Source organism: Schistocerca cancellata, chromosome 5 (genome assembly GCF_023864275.1).
Source record: "Schistocerca cancellata isolate TAMUIC-IGC-003103 chromosome 5, iqSchCanc2.1, whole genome shotgun sequence".
Taxonomy (NCBI): Eukaryota; Metazoa; Arthropoda; class Insecta; order Orthoptera; family Acrididae; genus Schistocerca; species Schistocerca cancellata.
In genome coordinates, this window is record NC_064630.1 from 60,210,282 (window position 1) to 60,228,853 (window position 18,572).

At 44.7% G+C, this 18,572-nt stretch overlaps 1 protein-coding gene and 1 pseudogene across 1 annotated transcript in view; one reads left to right on the forward strand and one right to left on the reverse strand.

Moving 5' to 3' along the window:
* The window catches only part of LOC126188364 (puratrophin-1-like), a 1,249,514-nt gene that overhangs the window by 1,017,874 nt on the left and 213,068 nt on the right, over window positions 1-18,572 (reverse strand). The window lies entirely within an intron of this gene.
* On the forward strand, window positions 9,906-10,023 carry LOC126189822 (5S ribosomal RNA; annotated as a pseudogene).

An 18,572-nucleotide genomic window follows, 5' to 3' on the forward strand; every position in this document is an offset into this window, starting at 1 on the left:
ACTCACCGCGGCCGGAAGCCGCCGCTACACCCATCACCACTTAATTCGACTACATTCCATTATCCTCGTTTTGCTTTTGTTGATGTCCATCCAATACCCTCCTTTCAAGACACTGTCCATTCCGTTCAACTGCTCCTCCAAGTCCTTTGCTGTCTCTGACAGAATTACAATGTCATCGGCGAACCTCAAAGGTTTTATTTCTTCTCCCAGGATTTTAATACCTATTCCAAATTTTTCTTTTCTTTCCTTTACTGCTTGCTCAATATACAGATTGAATAACATCGGGGAGAGGCTACAACCCTGTCTCAGTCCCTTCCCAACCACTGCTTCCCTTTCATGTCCCTCGACTCTTATAAGTGCCATCTGCTTTCTGTACAAATTGTAAATAGCCTTTCGCTCCCTGTATTTTACCCCTGCCACCTTCAGAATTTGAAAGAGAGTATTCCAGTCAACATTGTCAAAAGTTTTCTCTAAATCTACAAAGGCTATAAACGTAGGTTTGCCTTTCCTTAATCTTTCTTGTAAGATAAGTCGTAGCGTCGGTATTGCCTCACGTGTTCAAAGATTTCTACGGAATCCAAACTGATCTTCCCCGAGGTCGGCTTCTACCAGTTTTTCCAATCGTCTGTAAATAATTCGCGTTAGTATTTTGCAGCAATAAGATGCGAAATTTGTGCCAAGCGCCGCACATCGGTAAAAATTCGGAATATGTACGTCGCCACGGAAGTTCCTAGGACTGACGAAACGACTCTTCAAAACAGCGCGTCTGCGAGCATAATCAGCAGTTGCTGCGTCACAGCGGCGTGTTGACAGGCAGAGGTGAGGTGAGGTGAGGTGGGGTGAGGTGAGGTGAGGTGAGCGATCCGGCAGCAGATGGCAGCGGCTGCGGCACGTGCGGCGCCGCGACCCGGCGCGTGGGCGGCGGCTGTGGCGGCGGGCAGGTCGCTCACCCGGCACCCGGCAGCCGGCGCCGCCCCGCTTCCGGCGCCGACTGGCGGCCAGCAGGTGAGGCGGGCGGGCAGGGCCCGGCGCCGCGGAGAGTCAGGGGGCGGAGTAGCAGCTACTGCTTCTGGCTGACGACAGTGTTCACTTAGTGTGGGTCACACTCCCGTGGCGGAGGACACGTTGCAGACATCATTCTGGTGAGTGGTTTTGATGCAGATCTCCTTCCCAGTGCGTCCTGTGCAAACCTCCGCATTCTGAGTAGCTGCTGATCGACGATAGAGATATAGGCTTATATAGTTCTGCACATGTGTTCGACGTCCCTTCTTGAAAACGGGGATGACCTGTGCCCTTTTCCAATCCTTTGGAACGCTACGCTCTTCTAGAGACATACGGTACACCGCTGCAAGAAGGGGGGCAAGTTCCTTCGCGTACTCTGTGTAAAATCGAACTGGTATCCCATCAGGTCCAGCGGCCTTTCCTCTTTTGAGCGATTTTAATTGTTGTCACGGCTTCCCTCAGTAGTCTTCATCCCCTACGCTTCTCTCCACTATGAAACTGATGCCTCGGAGTGCGTCAGAATCGGTCCCATCAACCGATCCCTCAATTTGGTCAAATTGCACCGTAGATTCATTTTCTCGTCAGTTACATTCATTGACCCTTCGTTCTTCATCCTATCTGACCAATTAAGCTTCAGCAATCGTAACAGCAGTAAAAATGCCGATCACAAAATGCGTGTCGGAATGAAGCTGCTCGGTCGCCACGTGCGTTCGCGAGGAGGCCCGCGCCCTGTTAGCGCAGTTGTACGGGAATGGCGAGTCGCGGTGTGGGTGACGGGGTGCGCACTCAGCGCCCGCGTAGCCATGCCGACCTGCCGCGGCCGGGCTAATTGGAGGCGAGCTGCTCGCGTCCAGAGGCGCCACCCAGCCGGAACGCTGCACGCCCGGCCGGCCGTAATTCGATTTATGGCAAAGTGCGCTGCACCTCACCGCATCGCACCGGCGCGGCGGGCCTCTCTCTGCCCGCTGTCTGCCTACCTGCAGGTAGGCCCCTGCCGAGACAAGTCCGGCTCTGCAGCACACGCGATGTACCCTCATCACTGCTCAAGTGTACGCGACACGTGTTTTACCGTGGAAGCAGCGTAACAGGCCGATTGTGATCCATTTCTTCTTTTTTCGTTCCCTTTCTTAACAGAGGATTCTCAAATCCCAGGAAAGCTACAATGGTAAAAAAATTGCAAAGATGCTTCCTTTTTCATGTCCAAACATGTTACGACCCCTTCAGTACCATCGTCTATACTATGCAGATCTTTAAAATGCACCTACGTTTTATGTAATAACTACAGTAATGAAAATTACCCCAAAAAAGCTTTTGTTGCGACCTGACGAAAACTACAATCGTCCAGCCAAAACTATGGGTTTTTTTAGTGCTCTGAAAGATCCATTATTTTTAACTGCAATAGACAAAATGTTGGTTTACAGAATGCGATATTCACTCTGCAGCGGAGTGTGTGCTTATATGAAACTTTCCAGGCTGTGGCTAAGCCATGTCCCCTCAATATCCTTTCTTTCAGGAGTGCCAGTCGTGCATGGTTCGCAGGAGAGCTTCTGTGAAGTTTGGAAGGTAGGAGACGAGGTACTGGCGGAAGTAAAGCTGTGAGGACGGGCCGTGAGTCGTCCTTGAGTAGCTTAGCTGGTAGAGCACTTGCCCGCGAAACGCAAAGGTCCCGATTTCGAGTCTCGATGCGGCACACAGTTTTAATCTGCCAGGAAGTTTCAAAATCTTAGTTCACTTCATTATACAGGGTGTTTCCGTAACAGCGTGCAAAAACGTAACAGGACATAGAAAATGCGCGACTGAAAAACCTGGCGTCGGTGAAGTAAGCTTATCTACTGCTTTGTCTAGCATTACTGTTTTCTAGCTTATTTACAACTAACGTCGATACAAGTTTACACGTACTGTGCTGTTTATTTACATGCAAGGAGGAGGAGCCTGATTACCAGTAAGTATATCCTGGTCGCTGGATTGGAAGGGCAATTCCTATCCCACGGCCTGCGAGGTCACCTGACCTCAAGTCCCTTGATCATTTCCTATAGGGAAATTTAAACGCACTTGTGTATGAGACCCTAGTCGGTATGGAGATCGAATTAGTTGCCAGAATTGTAGCTGCGTGTAACGTGATTCGGAACACACCAGGGATATTTGTCAGGGTGCGTCAGATCCTTGTTCGCCGATGTCACCCTTGCACTGAGGCTGACTGCCGTCAATTCCAGCACATTTTGTGAGATACAGTACAGATGGCACGTTCATTTTGTAAATGATGAGCCGGCCGGGTTGGCCGAGCGGTTCTACGCGCTACAGTCTGAAACCGCGCGATCGCTACTGTCGCAGGTCCGAATCCTGCCTCGGTCATGGACGTGTGTGATATCCTTAGGTTAGTTAGGTTTAAGTAGTTCTAAGTTCTAGGGGACTGATGACCTCAGACGTTAAGTCCCATAGTGCTCAGAGACATTTGAGCCATTTGTAAATGATGCTGTTTGCAGTTAACTGTAACTAAAGCAAAGAAAAACTACACAACAATGTTATTCTATTCCTGTTGTCTCCTTAAGCTGGCTTCTCCGACCCCAGGTCCCCGACCTGAAATTGTGAAGTGGAACATCCTCTGTGTCCTCTTCAAAAATGGTTCAAATGGCTCTAAGCACTATGGGACTTAACATCTGAGGTCATCAGTCCCCTAGAAATTAAAACTACTTAAACCTAATTAACCTAAGGACATCACACACATCCAAGGCAGGATTCGAACCCGCAACCGCAGCAGCAGCGCGGTTCCGCACTGAAGCACCTAGAACTGCTCCGCCACTCCGGCCGGCTTTCCACGCTCTTGCGGAAACACACTGCATAAATGATTAAAAAGATTTACTTAAGTTGAGACACTTCTTTGCCAAAGGAGAGCGTAAAATATTTACAAGTGTCGTTAACTATGAAAACACATTTGGTGCATACAGTCACAAGCTGTACTCTTCAGGTACAACGTTCAGCATTAACGCAAGTACACACACGTTCCACGGGCCGGCTTTAGTGACCGAGCGGTTCTAGGCCCTTCAGTCTGGAACCGCGCGACCGCTACGGTCGCAGGTTCGAATCCTGTCTCGGGCATGGATGTGTGTGATTGTCTTAGGTTAGTTAGGTTTAAGTAGCTCTAAGTTCTAGGGGACTGATGACCTCAGACGTTAAGTCCCATAGTGCTCAGAGCCATTTGAACCATTTTTTGAACCACGTTCCACGGAGACTTCGATTAACACTGACCTACTACATGAAGTTGACTGCTGAAGCTAAGGTCACAAACTGGACCAGCGCTTCCACTTCCCTCAGTGTGAGGGCGCTGCTGTTGATGAGATGGAGGCGTGGTCTTCTGCAGTGCCTTCCATAAGTTTCTGCAGATTGCAGCGAGCCCACGCCCCTAATGTACGTCGAATCTATTCAAATTGTTGCCTGTGACGTGTTACGACGATATCAGGACGTTACCACATGTTTTATGTCTGTTGTGATTATTACCTTATTTTGTAGAATATTAAGTTCAGTAGTATCTCATAGGACACAATTTCGCTGCAGGTGGCATCCTAAGCAATAACCGACATAAGGTGCTATTGAACTTCGCATTTTACAAAATAACGTAATAATCGCAACGACAAATGTTATACACATAATTTTATTTACAATAATTACCAATTGAAACACTATCTCTTGTCAAAGCTGGTCTCAGGTGATGCTCCAAAAACGAACAGCAATACTGTGCATTCCCGGTCTTTGCGAGAGAAGCGGCGCCACTTTCTGCGCAACCCACCCGTCGTTTTGTACGATAATTCGCGGGCGCATACAGCGCAAGCTGTGGCTGCTCTGTTCGGTCGATGGGACTGGGAAGTACTGTACCATTCACCATACTCCCCGGACTTAAATCCTTGTGTCTTTGATTTGATTCCGAAGATAAAGGAACCATTTCGTGGCATTCGCTTCAGAACTGTTCCAGAGATTCGACAGGCAGTAGACCGCTCCATTCGCACCATCAACAGAACAGGCTCTGCTAACGGTATACTACGCCTTCCATATCGCTGGCAACGGGTTGTGCACAACGCTGGTGACTATTTTGAAGAACAGTAGCAGGTGCAAACATGTAACTCTTTTGTGTCGGTTGCGAATAAATAGTTGCCACTATTTAAGTTCCAACCCTCGTATTAAGATACATATAAAAATGTCTGAATTTATACGCGTTAAATCCCATACAAGTTTCTCCCTTATACGTCTCAGGATGTTGACACCATCGTTGATCACTCTAAATATACATAGCAAGATCGTGAAACTTTTGGTAGGTGGATTTCGTTAGTAAACACAGCTCGTTGAGAGATTTATGCGCCACCATGAGATGTACATGGCAGAGTCTTATAGTCTGATAATGCATGTTAGCAGCTCGCCCGCTATTTTCCAATTTGCCTAATGACTTATTAATTTTAAGGTGCGGCTTTCTACATATTCACGTAGACAGCTTTCCCTTACATATATGTTAGTATTTGTGGCAATGAGAAGTAATTACTTGTACTTTCCTTGTTTTGTACAACTTGATAATGGGATCATGTAGCCCCGAAAGGTGTTGTGTTGTGTAAACCACACATTTTCCACAAGTGGTGCGTAACAGTCTGATTGCTGATACTTAAAACATGTTTACATTTTACACGCATGATAGAAGTACCCATTGATGATGGTGCAAAGGTGTCAAAACATGTTTGCTCATTAAAAAGAACATACGTTTGCGTAATAGACAGACTGAATTACCATAATTTAGGCTTTTAGAGCTTCGAAACCAACCGACGATTATCCTGATACAATCTAGAGATAATATGGGAAAGTTTTTAAATAGCTGTTCATCACTAGAGGAAGAAGGGAATAGGATACTTCTGCTCACTTGAGCATATCAGCTGGACACGTGACTGTCAAATGGAGTCGTGAAGTTGCAGCAGTCAGTACTGATTGGTGGTTGACTTCACTTCGATACGACAACTGGTTACAGTCAATTTTCTCCGGCAACGCTGGAGTAGTAGTGGGGAGGCTCTGAGTAAACAGATCAGCGGGGCGTTACCATGGTAGATCAGTGCGAGCTAAGCACGTCGGTGCTACAGTATTTCGGTGGCTGTAGCCTTTATGGAAGGAGAGCGAAGGCCAGAACTTCCGGGAAATTGTGGCACCACTCGGTTACTGCGCAGTTCTAGGTTACAGTGTAGGCGACATGTTTCAACGTCTTAAGTAGCTGCTCCACCTCACGCTTCCAATTCTATAACAAAATAAGAAAAAAGAACATATTAACAAATACGATATTTGTCTCTTTAATATTTGGTGGCTATGTCTATGGGTGTTGTACTTTAATCCACTTGACACGTACAAATCAGTTTAAAGATTTTCCTTAACATATTTAATCACTGTGCGTTTCGAAGTCTTTGGAAGCTCATCGTCAGGGACAGCATGCATTATATATATATATATATATATATATATATATATATATATATATATATATATATATATATAATGCATTATACAGTTTTCGATGCATGAAAATTATAAGCAACCTGCACTGGAACGTAATATCCAGGATTCTTCATTGGCATCACCGCCCCAAGGAAGTTTCGTCAGGTGGGGAAACAAAACACGAAATGTAATGTAAAACGTGAACTAGCAGTCTGAAGATCAACGTGTCGGTTCGAAACCGGTAACCGCTGTTTAAATAAATGAACAGCATTGTAAAAAGTGGCTGGTTGCTGTAATCTGTGTAAGAGTCAACCTATATTTTGTACACAGTCACGGGCTCAATATGTCACTTTTTGACAAAACAGTATAAAATGTTTGAATAGAGGTAAGATCTTTTGAATGATTATACGTCTATATATAGCAACGCAACTTATTATTATTATTATTATTATTAATTTTTTCACAGTGATCTCAGCAACATAACTGCCAGACTAACGGAGAAGGCATTTGAATGAGCATACAATAACCTACCTCAATACAAACATTTTTACAGTTACTTGAAAGAGTGTACATAATTCTGATGAACCTCGTACAATACTTAATTGCTGCAACCTGCTTATTTGAAGGGCTGAAAGTCCGTATATACATGCAATGATTTATCAGTGGTGGAAGACGAGCTTCCAAGACCTCGAAAAGGATAGCGATGAAGTAGGTAAAAAAAAAAAAAAAAAACAATATTGTCTCTGGCAGCTGTTTTGGCGCCCCCTATTGCTGCCTGCTGACACTTGTACGGTCAGCGAGGGTGTAGTATTCTTCACCTCGTCGAGATACGTGAAAGCGAGGTGACACAAGACTGAGTCATTGCACTCAATATTTTTGATCAATAAGTTTAAATTCAAATTATTATGATCAGCTAGCTGCATTGATTAGCGAGCCAAAGACGCTCATTAACGGTTACTAGGCGGCCGATTCGTGTTTCAAAATGAACTCATATCCTTCAAAAATCACAGGGTTCATTTGACACAGTTTATTTGATATGATTCACTACGATGTCTAGTGAAACGTAAGCCCGACAATAAATATCCAAACAGGGTCTATAATCGAATGTCAAAGAACTTTATTTTTAACTAGCCTGGGTTACAATGAGGTTAACTAATACTCGCAGTGGCGCATTAACTTAACGAGTCGCGAATATTCAGAACTATAACGCTAAAAGCTAGGACACTAAAATCTCCAACACAAAGAGACGCAGACACTTAAGACTCGAAGACGCTGTAGACTCATAGACGCGAAAGACGTAAACAATACGTGCTTCGTCTTTATCTAATAGTTATGGAACAAAAGTGGCTTTCATCAGAAACTCTTTTAATAAAGCCATTTGCTAGTTTGCATAAAATATTCTGTTCCATCGGCTCTTATTATTCTTTCATTTAATTTTTCTACTTTAAAACGGGATGTCAAGGAAAATAAAATGTATTTACATCTTACAAATGTATATCAGCTTTCTGCTGTTAACAGATCAATGTACTTAAATGTAGCTCTAGCACATCCACCGCAGCACACCCCTCGGCGTTTCGCAAGTATCGATGGAAATTAAGGTCAGTATTTATGAATATTACGAAGGAAGTAAGCGAAAGAAATATCCTGCATAGGTTCTCGGTAAGGATAAACACTTAATTGAGCTACGTAACTGGCTTTAATCGTTCTTTGCATGTTGCGGAGGCTGAACGACCTGTGGCGAAACTGGTTTGGAGCATTCCGTGAACGAAAGCGAACTCCAGGAGTAGTAGCGGCGGCGGCGGTGGCGACGTCGTAAAGAGCCGTGTAGTGACAGGACGTGGGCCGCATCGCGACGCGCCAGCGCGCCAACCGGTTCCCCTCTGCCTCTGCCCGCCGACTGCAGACGCTGCTCTGCTCTGCTCTGCGCTGCGCTGCCGCCAACGCTCCGAGGGAACCAGCAGCTCCTCTAAAGTAGCACGTGCTAGTCTGGCAACGTCACTGCTGGCTGCAGACGTCTTCGTGGAAGTTTTCGAAAGAAAGGATCTAGGACGAAAGTCTGCAACACCATCACATTCGTTCCCTTATATCGTCTGACCACGTGGACAGGAGAACCTGCCGGATTTCCACAGGCACCTCAACAGTCAGATTGGTATCTCGCCGCTGTCCAGGCGTCTCCAGACACCTCCTCGACCTGAAATCAGTGACGGCAGCAGCATTGTCTTCACTGATGAGTCCCGCTTCCAAGTGAGTCCATCGGGACTCAGCTAAGACGTGTCTGAGACGCCCCGGACAGATGTGGGATACGAACCTGACTGCCGCGCGTCTAGCGACCCAACAACCAGGAGCGATGGCTTGAGGTGGCATTTCATTCCATAGCAGCATATGCCAACTAACTCCGCAGAGGACGAAGAGACTGAAGAAATGTATGATGAGATAAAAGAAATTATTCAGATAGTGAAGAGAGACGAAAATTTAATAGTCATGGGGGACTGGAATTCGATAGTAGGGAAAGGAAGAGAAGGAAAGGTGAATGTGGACTGGGGGGTAAGGAATGAAAGAGGAAGCCGCCGGGTAGATATTGCACAGAGCATAAGTTAATCATAGCTATCACTTGGTTCAAGAATCATGAAAGAAGGTTGTATACATGGAAGAAGCCTGGAGATATTAGAAGGTATCAGATTGGTAAGACAGAGATTTAGGAACCAGGTTTTAAATTGTGACACATTTCCAGGGGCAGATATAGACTATGACCACAATCTATTGGTTGTGAAATGTAGATCAAAACTGAAGAAACTGCAAAAAGGTGAGAATTTAAGGAGATGGGACCTGGATAAACTGAAAGAACCAGAGGTGTACAGAGTTTCAGAGGGAGCATTAAGGAACTATTGACAAGGACGGGGGAAATAAATACATTACAATAGGAATGGGTACCTTTGAGAAACGAAATAGTGAAGGCAGCAGAGGATCAAGGAGGTAAAAAGACGAAGGCTAGTAGAAATCCTTGGGTAACAGAAGAGATACTGAATTTAATTGACGAAAGGAGAAAATACAAAAATGCAGTAAACGAAGCAGGAAGAAAGGAATACAAACGTCTCAAAAATGAGATTCCACAGGAATTGAAAAACGACTAAGCAGGGATGGCTTGAGGACAAATGTAAGGAGGTAGAATATCACTAGGGATAAGGTAGATACTGCCTACAGGAAAATTAAAGAGACCTTTTGAGAACAGAGAACCCCCTGTATGCATATCAAGAGCTCAGATGGAAAACCCGTCCTAAGCAAAGAAGGGAAAGCAGAAAGATGGAGGGAGTATATAGGGGGTCTATACAAGGGCGATGTACTTGAGGGCGATATCATGGGAATGGAAGATGCCGTAGATGAAGATGAAATTATTTTCTTTTATTTTTTATTATTTCAGTTTTTCGTATCCTTTCAGCGTTGTAGCTTGCAACGGCCTTACCGCAGTGGTAGCACCAGTTCCCGTCAGATCACCGAAGTTGAGCACTGTTGGGCTGGGCTAGCACTTGGATGGGTGACCACCCGGTCTGCCAAGTGCTGTTGGCAAGCGGGGCGCACTCAGCCCTTGTGAGGCAAACTGGGTAGCTACTTGACTGAGAAGTAGCGGCTGCGGTCTCGGAAACTGACATACGGCCGGGAGAGAAGTGTGCTGACCTCATGCTCCTCCATCATCCGCCTCCAGTGACGCTTAAGTCTGAGGATGACGCGACGGCCGGTCGGTTCCATTGGGCCTTCATGGCCTGTACGGGGGCAGTTTTTAGTTTTTCAGCGTTTTAGATTAACATTTGAGTGTTTGTTTTTGTTGTTGTGGTCTTCAGTCCTGAGACTGGTTTGATGCAGATCTCCATGCTACTCCATTCTGTGCAAGCTTCTTCATCTCCCAGTACCTAATGCAACCTACATCCTTCTGAATCTGCTTAGTGTATTCATCTCTTGGTCTCCCCCTACGATTTTTACCCTCCACGCTGCCCTCCAATACTAAATTGGTGATCCCTTGATGCCTCAAAACATGTCCTACCAACCGATTCCTTCTTCTGGTCAAGTTGTGCCACAAACATCTCTTCTCCCCAATCCTATTCAATACTTCCTCATTAGTTATGTGATCTACCCATCTAATCTTCAGCATTCTTCTGTAGCACCACATTTCGAAAGCTTCTATTCTCTTCTTGTCCAAACTATTTACCGTCCATGTTTCACTTCCATACATGGCTACACTCCATACAAATACTTTCAGAAATGACTTTCTGACACTTAAATCTATACTCGATGTTAACAAATTTCTCTTCTTCAGAAACGCTTTCCTTGCCATCGCCAGTCTACATTTTATATCCTCTCTACTTCGACCATCATCAGTTATTTTGCTCCCCAAATAGCAAAACTCCTTTACTACTTTAAGTGTCTCATTTCCTAATCTAATTCCCTCAGCATCACCCGACTTAATTCGACTACATTCCATTATCCTCGTTTTGCTTTTGTTGATGTTCATCTTATACCCTCCTTTCAAGACACTGTCCATTCCATTCAACTGATCTTCCAAGTCCTTTGCTGTCTCTGACAGAATTACAATGTCATCGGCGAACCTCAAAGTTTTTATTTCTTCTCCATGGATTTTAATACCTACATTTGATTAGAAAGTCTTACTGATGATGGCTCCAAGAGCTGAACAGACGGACCTGGAGTCCCATACAGCCATTCGTCTGCAACAACTCCGAAGAAATTACCGAGATGCCTGCTGCGCCGTGTTCTCTACATCCTGGACAAAGACATCCTCTTCTGCAGAGCTGGCGAAGTAGCATGCACCCAACCAGTCCGTGGACAGACCAACTGGGGTCGTCGAGTTAGCTGCTGTCGATGACTGGCCGGGCTGTTTTTGTGTTATCGTTAGGAGAAGACGTCGGGGAAACAGGTTTCCCTTCTCGGCCACAGCCAGCTACAGGTAGCCGGCGCCGTGTGGAGATGTTAGAGCGAGATGGTGCTGGGAAGTCGCTTTCAAGAGGAGCACGGCTCAAATCTATGTCGAGCAATTCTAATTTATGTTTTCCGCGGTTCTCCCATAACGATTAAAACTGAAATCCGGGAAGGTTCCTTTGAAAACCACACGGTCAGTATCCTTCTCTTATCGCAGTTTGCGTTCTGTTTCTAACAACCTCACTGTCGACAGAACGTAATATCCCCATACCATTTCTGACAATGTTAATATGTACAGTGTAAAGAACAAGCTGATAGATACTACAATTGTAGAGCACCCATTTGCGAGCAACAAGTGAGTTACGTATTTATCACGCGAGCATCAGAGAACCAATGCGCAGCACAGAGGGACGCTGCAGTCTCATAAACACTCTGTTAAACGTAGGACTGACCTTCGCAAGTACCCTCACCAGATAACGTCCAGATCTGAGAAACATTTTCTCATGGCAGGAAACAGAATTGAACGTTCCTTCACATGTGAAACGATTGTGATCCTAGTCCTGTAAGTGACGAACAAGAATTCAGAGAAACGTTCATCTGAAGAGAAAATAATGATTCGATTAGCGAGAAGAGGATCTGTTAACAAAAACCGAATACTCATGATAATTTTCTGGATACAGTTTAGAAGATACGGAAAGTGTATTAATTTGAAAGTGCTCCCTTTTGTATTGAGACTGATTACCACAGAAAACATATGGGAAACAGGCTGCTGCTGAGACGGGAGATATCTGTTATTGATGACATTTACTCGTGTCAATATTGCATCGGAGATATCTCTCAATTTTCCAGGTAATCCTATGGCCTGTAGTCTATACTTGCTGAATAGCCCTTTGTGTTTCTTTGAACAGAGTTGATGGGATATAAGGACATTATTCACAGGTTTCAGCAACTACATCACTTTGTGTATAACGCGGCCAAACGAAGAACGATCCTAGAAAGACACTGAAGCATTTCAGAGCTACTTGACATATCCGAGGTCGTGCTGAAAAGTGATGCCTCCGACTTTTTTATGTGAAAATTCTTAGAGCTTCTTAAATAAAACGAGCGTTATTAACATCCTACATCTTCGTGTCTACATATTTATTTCCCAACATAATCACCCTGCGCAACGAACATGTTTCTCCCAACGAGAGACCAGTATAATGATACCGTGATGTATAATGTTTGACATTTTTGACGGACCCACATCGAACCCTTTGATTGCACGGCTCCATCACTATCAAAATTAAGTCCTCGAAAGTGTTATTTAAGTTTTGGAAGCACAAAATAATCGAATGGAGCCAAGTCGTATGGGGGATGATCGACGATAGTGAATCCAAGGCGTCGGATTGTTGCAGATGTGGCAGCGCTCGTGTCTGGACTAGCATTGTCATGTTGGAGGAGAGGGTGCTCCACGTGCGGACGAACTCTTCGTATTCAAAACTCGATTACAGTACGTTGTTTCTCACTTACTGGCATAGTTACGTTACGCGTCAACATGTGACAAACTACAACTCGGAGCCCTCTAGGGGCAGAGGGTTGCAAATATGCAGACACGAAGAATAAAGATACAGCGTGTTAATAACGATTGTTTAATTTTTTTATTAAATTAAGAGTTTCACATAAAAATTCGGAGGCATTAGTTTTCAGCGCGCCCTCTTAGGGCGTTTGAGTTCCATATTATTTAATATTCTTTCCGCAGGTAGTCGAGAAGAATGCAGTGTGAAAAATACACTACTGGCCATTAAAATTGCTACACCACGAAGATGACGTGCTACAGACGCGAAATTTAACCAACAGGAAGAAAATGCTGTGATATGCTAATGATTAGCTTTTCAGAGCATTCACACAAGGTTGGTGCCGGTGACGACACCTACAACGTGCTGACATGAAGAAAGTTTCCAACCGATTTTTCATACACAAAAAGGAGTTGACCGGCGTTGCCTGGTGAAACGTTGTTGTGATGCTTCGTGTAAGCAGGAGAAATGCGTACCCTCACGATTCCGACTTTGATAAAGGTCCGATTGTAGCCTATCGCGATTGCGGTTTATCGTATCGCGACATTGCTGCTCGCGTTTGTCGAGATACAATGACTGTTAGCAGAATATGGAATCGGTGGGTTCAGGAGGCTAATACGGAACGCCGTGCTGGATCCCAAAGGCATCTTATCCGCATGGCTGTGACGGATCGTGCAGCCACGTCTCGATCCCTGAGTCAACAGATGGGGACGTTTGCAAGACAACAACCATCTGCACGAACAGTTCGACGACGTTTGCAGCAGCATGGACTATCAGCTCGGAGACCATGGCTGCGGTTACCCTTGGCGTTGCATCACAGACAAGAGCGCCTGCGATGGTGTACTCAACCACGAACCTGGGTGCAAGAATGGCAAAACGTCATTTTTTTTTTGGATGAATCCAGATTCTGCTTACAGCATCATGATGCTAGCATCCGTGTTTGGCGATATCGCGGTGAACGCACATTGGAAGCGTGTATTCGTCATCGCCATACTGGCGTATCACCCGGCGTGATGGTATGGGGTGCCATTGGTTACACGTCTTGCCAAAATGGTTCAAATGGCTCTGAGCACTAAGAGACTTAACATCTGAGGTCATCAGTCCCCTAGAATTTAGAACTACTTAAACATAACTAACCTAAGGACATCACACACATCCATGCCCAAGGCAGGATTCGAACCAGCGACCGTAGCGGACGCGCGGTTCCAGACTGTAGCGCGTAGAACCGCTCGGCCGTCTCGATCACCTATTGTTTGCATTGACGGCACTTTGAACAGTGGACGTTACATTTCAGATGTGTTACGACCCGTGGCCCTACCCTTCATTCGATCGCCGCGAAACCCTACATTTCAGGAGGATAATGCACGAACGCATGTTGCAGGTCCTCTACGGGCCTTTCTGGATACAGAAAATGTTCGACTGCTGCCCCGGCCAGAACTTTCTCCAGATCTCTCACCAATTGAAAACGTGTGGTCCATGGTGGCCGAGCTGCATGGGCAGCTGTACCTGTACACGCCATCCAAGCTCTGACTGACTCAATGCCCAGGCGTATCAAGGCCTTTATTACGGCCAGAGGTGGTTGTTCTGGGTACTGATTTCCCGGGATCTATTCACCCAAATTGCGTGAAAATGTAGTCACATGTCAGTTCTAGTATAATATATTTGTCCAATGAATACCCGTTTATCATCTGTATTTCTTCTTGGTGTAGTAAGTAGTTCATACAGCACTCTCTGTTTTTTGCTGATTAAACACACAGCTGCAACTATTTCCCTCCAAAGCTGCCTACACCACCAGGCACACCCAGCGCTTGTGCTGACTACAGGTTTCAAGTCTATTCTGCGCTGTAAATGAGACTTCCCACGATAATAGTTGTGGCCTGCGGTCATACTGAGTTCGTCATGCCTTCTCGCTTTGCGTGCGCTCCTCAAATAACCCACAATTTAATGGAAGTGACGCAAGACTCTTGACTGATTCCGTGTCTATTACTTAAAGCTATAAATTGAAATGCATAGAATATGCGTTCCCGTGTATCCCTTTCTGCGTGCTACAATTTTCTCCACCCAAGGATAACTACTAGGAAACGAGCCTGTTCTAAAGACACCGTTCTGTTTCTAAATCGATAGCATGACATCACCCTGCGGCAAACTAGCTCACAGATGAGGGAATGTTATTCTGTCACGTGCCGCACGCATCCGTTGATCTGGAGAGCATATGCAGCAGGCAGCATACTCACATAGACTGCGCCACACCATGTGCCGCCTCGTGCAGTGGGATGGACACGATTTACGACGGTGGCGTTTAAAGAGATATGGGTTATGCTCTCGCGCAAGTCTACCGCCCAGTTTATCTCGTCCATGCGTAAAATATCTCGCACTTAAGTTACACTTTCATTTATCGCGGGCCCTGGTTCATTCTAAGAAACACAGAAACCAAAAAATTCAAGTGTCGAAAAGAGTTTGTAACTCGTTATCAATCATTCTGTCCGCAGGTAAGTTTGCCGGCACACATCACTATGTTCGTACAACGCCTGGGAAACTAGTCCACAAAAACCACCCTTCCAAAGAGTCGAACCTCTCAAAGAGTATTAACTGGCGAGCGCGGAAGCAGCCGAATAGTACTGGGCCCGCTTATCCTCTGTGGACAATGCCTGACGTGAAATTTCGCGTTCTGTGGAGCTGCTGCGTGATTCGAACTTAAGACTTTATCTGTTACGTGTTAATTATTAGCTGTACGATTCCTGCTTTCTGTGCTTCTGTTTGGACATGACTATAATTGGAAAAAAAAACATCAGCGGCCTCAGCGTCTGTCTCTCCTCGTACGAACACTTCGAGGTGCAAAGATACGACACGTATTTAATTTTATTGTGTAAACTGTTAAAGCCGGGTATGGGAATTACGTCAACTACAGGTGCCAAAATTGTCGACTTTAGGAGCAGGTCCATTTTAGAGTATCAATTTTAGGTGCACTCTAAAGGTTCAGTTCCTACTATTTTTACAAAAGTTTAAACTATCAGTTTAAAAAAAATATTTTAGATGAAAGGTGAGACTTTGAAGTTTCAGAAAATAATTTTGGAGCCTACATTTATTTAATAGTATCAGAAGGCAGAAAAAAATTCTCTTCATGTGTCGACTATAGGTGCTCTTACCTTATTATAATCTCACTTGTATATACAAAAAGGCGCGTATGTGCAGATGGCTTAAAGTTTTTCCATTTCAGGGCCTGTATCCAAAGCTGCCTTCGGTTTTCATCCTTAGGGAACCTATGAGTAGGAACGAGAAACAGTTATACTTACTTCTGTAACCGAATTATCACAGATAGTTTCGCAAATGGAATATGAGTCTGACTTTACAGGCATCACTTTCAACACTTTAATTTACGTGATACTCTATTTCAAGCGTAAAAAACATAAACGTCACTTCAGCAGATTTCCATAAACGCATCTGCAACATCATAGGAACACTTATACGTGAAATGTAATGCCATTTCCCCCGACAAAACGCTGAGTACAGCCGTAAGCGCAACACGAAACAACCATGTTTTGCCAACATTCACGCGACTTTAGCCCTGAGATGTTGGAGCCACGAAAATGACGTCAGGGCCAGTCTATTATATTTATGGTCGAAGGTCCTCCCACTTCTCAGATATTCTGGCTGGTTATACTTAAACCTTGGGTATTTGAGCCACAGATCGTATCCTGCAGGGTCTGGGTTGTTACGAGTGCGATAGTGTAACGATTTGCCGTAAGGCTCCAGTGCTGGTACGGAGACGTAAGGTTGAAACACAAGCAATAGTGTGCATTACTATTGCAGACAGTCAACGTAGGTTTAGAAAAAGTGCGAAGGGCTTTTTATCAAAACAACAGCAATAGTGGTGCTGCTAATCACGAATTCCGCTCATAAGACGAATAAGGAGAGGTGTCTTTTTCCGCACCGGTGTTGAAAGACATGATTCGGAAGTTCGAATTGGCTGGCTCTGAGCACTATGGGACTTAACATCTTAGGTTATCAGTCCCCTAGAACTTAGAACTACTTAAACCTAACCAACCTAAGGACATCACACACATCCATGCCCGAGGCAGGATTCGAACCTGCGACCGTAGCGATCGCGCAGCTCCAGACTGTAGCGCCTAGAACCGCACGACCATCGCGGCCGGCGAACTTCGAATTAACTGGAGATTTGAGAACTGCTCGTTAGTCCTCTTGGCAATAGTTATGAAGGAGCAGCGTCTCGCAATGTGTTTCAAAAATAGGTATGAATTTCCTACGCTTTCATAGCTTTCTTTAAGAAGTACTTAATCACTACTCGCACTCGATTTTTTCCATCTTCACATATCACTACACGGGAACACTAACAAACAGTTATGTCCGGAGCACTGACGCCTCAGGTTGTGGTGTAGCCTGAACAACGGGGTCTGAAAGCAAGGATGGCGGCTCGCAACGACACCGCAGAAGGGTACAGTCGCTGCATGCCGCACGGACAAATGAATAACGGCGGCGCGGCCACGCCTCCTGGAGCTTGGCTGCACTACCACAATGACTCTTCTCACGCCAGAGCACAGAAACTCGAGCAACAGTTCTCTGTCAACGGTAAGACGACAGCATACTCTCTGATCGGCCACCAGTGCATTATACGAGTACGTATGTCTTAGCCAGATCATTAAAGTGAACATGTCTGTTATTCGTCAAGCGAATAGTCTTGTAAATGTGTTCGTATCGAGGGCTACTTTAGTGTTCAGAGGCTAGTTGTAAATACTCACAACATTCCTGTCGAAGGGATCGTACAATGTTAAGTAAATCTTCATACCTATATTGTAATAAAGTCAACTAACATTTTACAAGTTATAGTTCTGCCGAGTCTCCTCCCGAAGCAAATCAAAGGACCCACCGTTGAGCCGGCGGGGTATTTTCGTATGGCACGACACACGCGTTTACTCACAAAAAGATGATCTATTAGTTAGTTAGTTAGTTACGTGTTCCATTGATCAATATCACGAAAAACCGTTATGATGTGGAACGTGTCAAATTCAGAAGAAATGCGCACAGGAAACAAGTTTTTTTTCTTTTTTTTGTTTAAATTATAGTGTTATACCTAAATATTTCTATTATCTATCCCATTCCCTTAAATGGCACAAATTGCATATATTATATCTCCAGATTTATTTACTCATATTCAAGAATTCATCTATGGTACAGAAGGAGTTGTCAAGGAGGTATGAATTCGTTTTTGAAACTATTACTGCTGTCTGTCAGACATTTTATTTAATCTGGTAATTTCTCAAAAAGTTTTATTGCAGCATATTTTACCCCTTTCTGTGCCAAAGATAGGATAAGTAAAGGATAGTGTAGTTCTTCTTTTTTCTGGTATTGTAATCACGAATGTCGCTGTTGATTTTAAACTGGTCCATGGTGTTGAGAAAAAATTTCAGTACTGAGTAAATGTACTGTGAAGCAGTTGTAAGAATTCCCAACCTTTCAAAGAGATGCCTACAAGATGTGCGACTATGAACCTCACACAATATTCTAACTACTTTCTTTTGAGCAGTGAATACCTTTTACCTAAGTGTTGAGTTGCCCCAGAATATTATTCCGTATGACATCAGAGAGTGGAAGTATGCAAAGTATGTTAGCTTT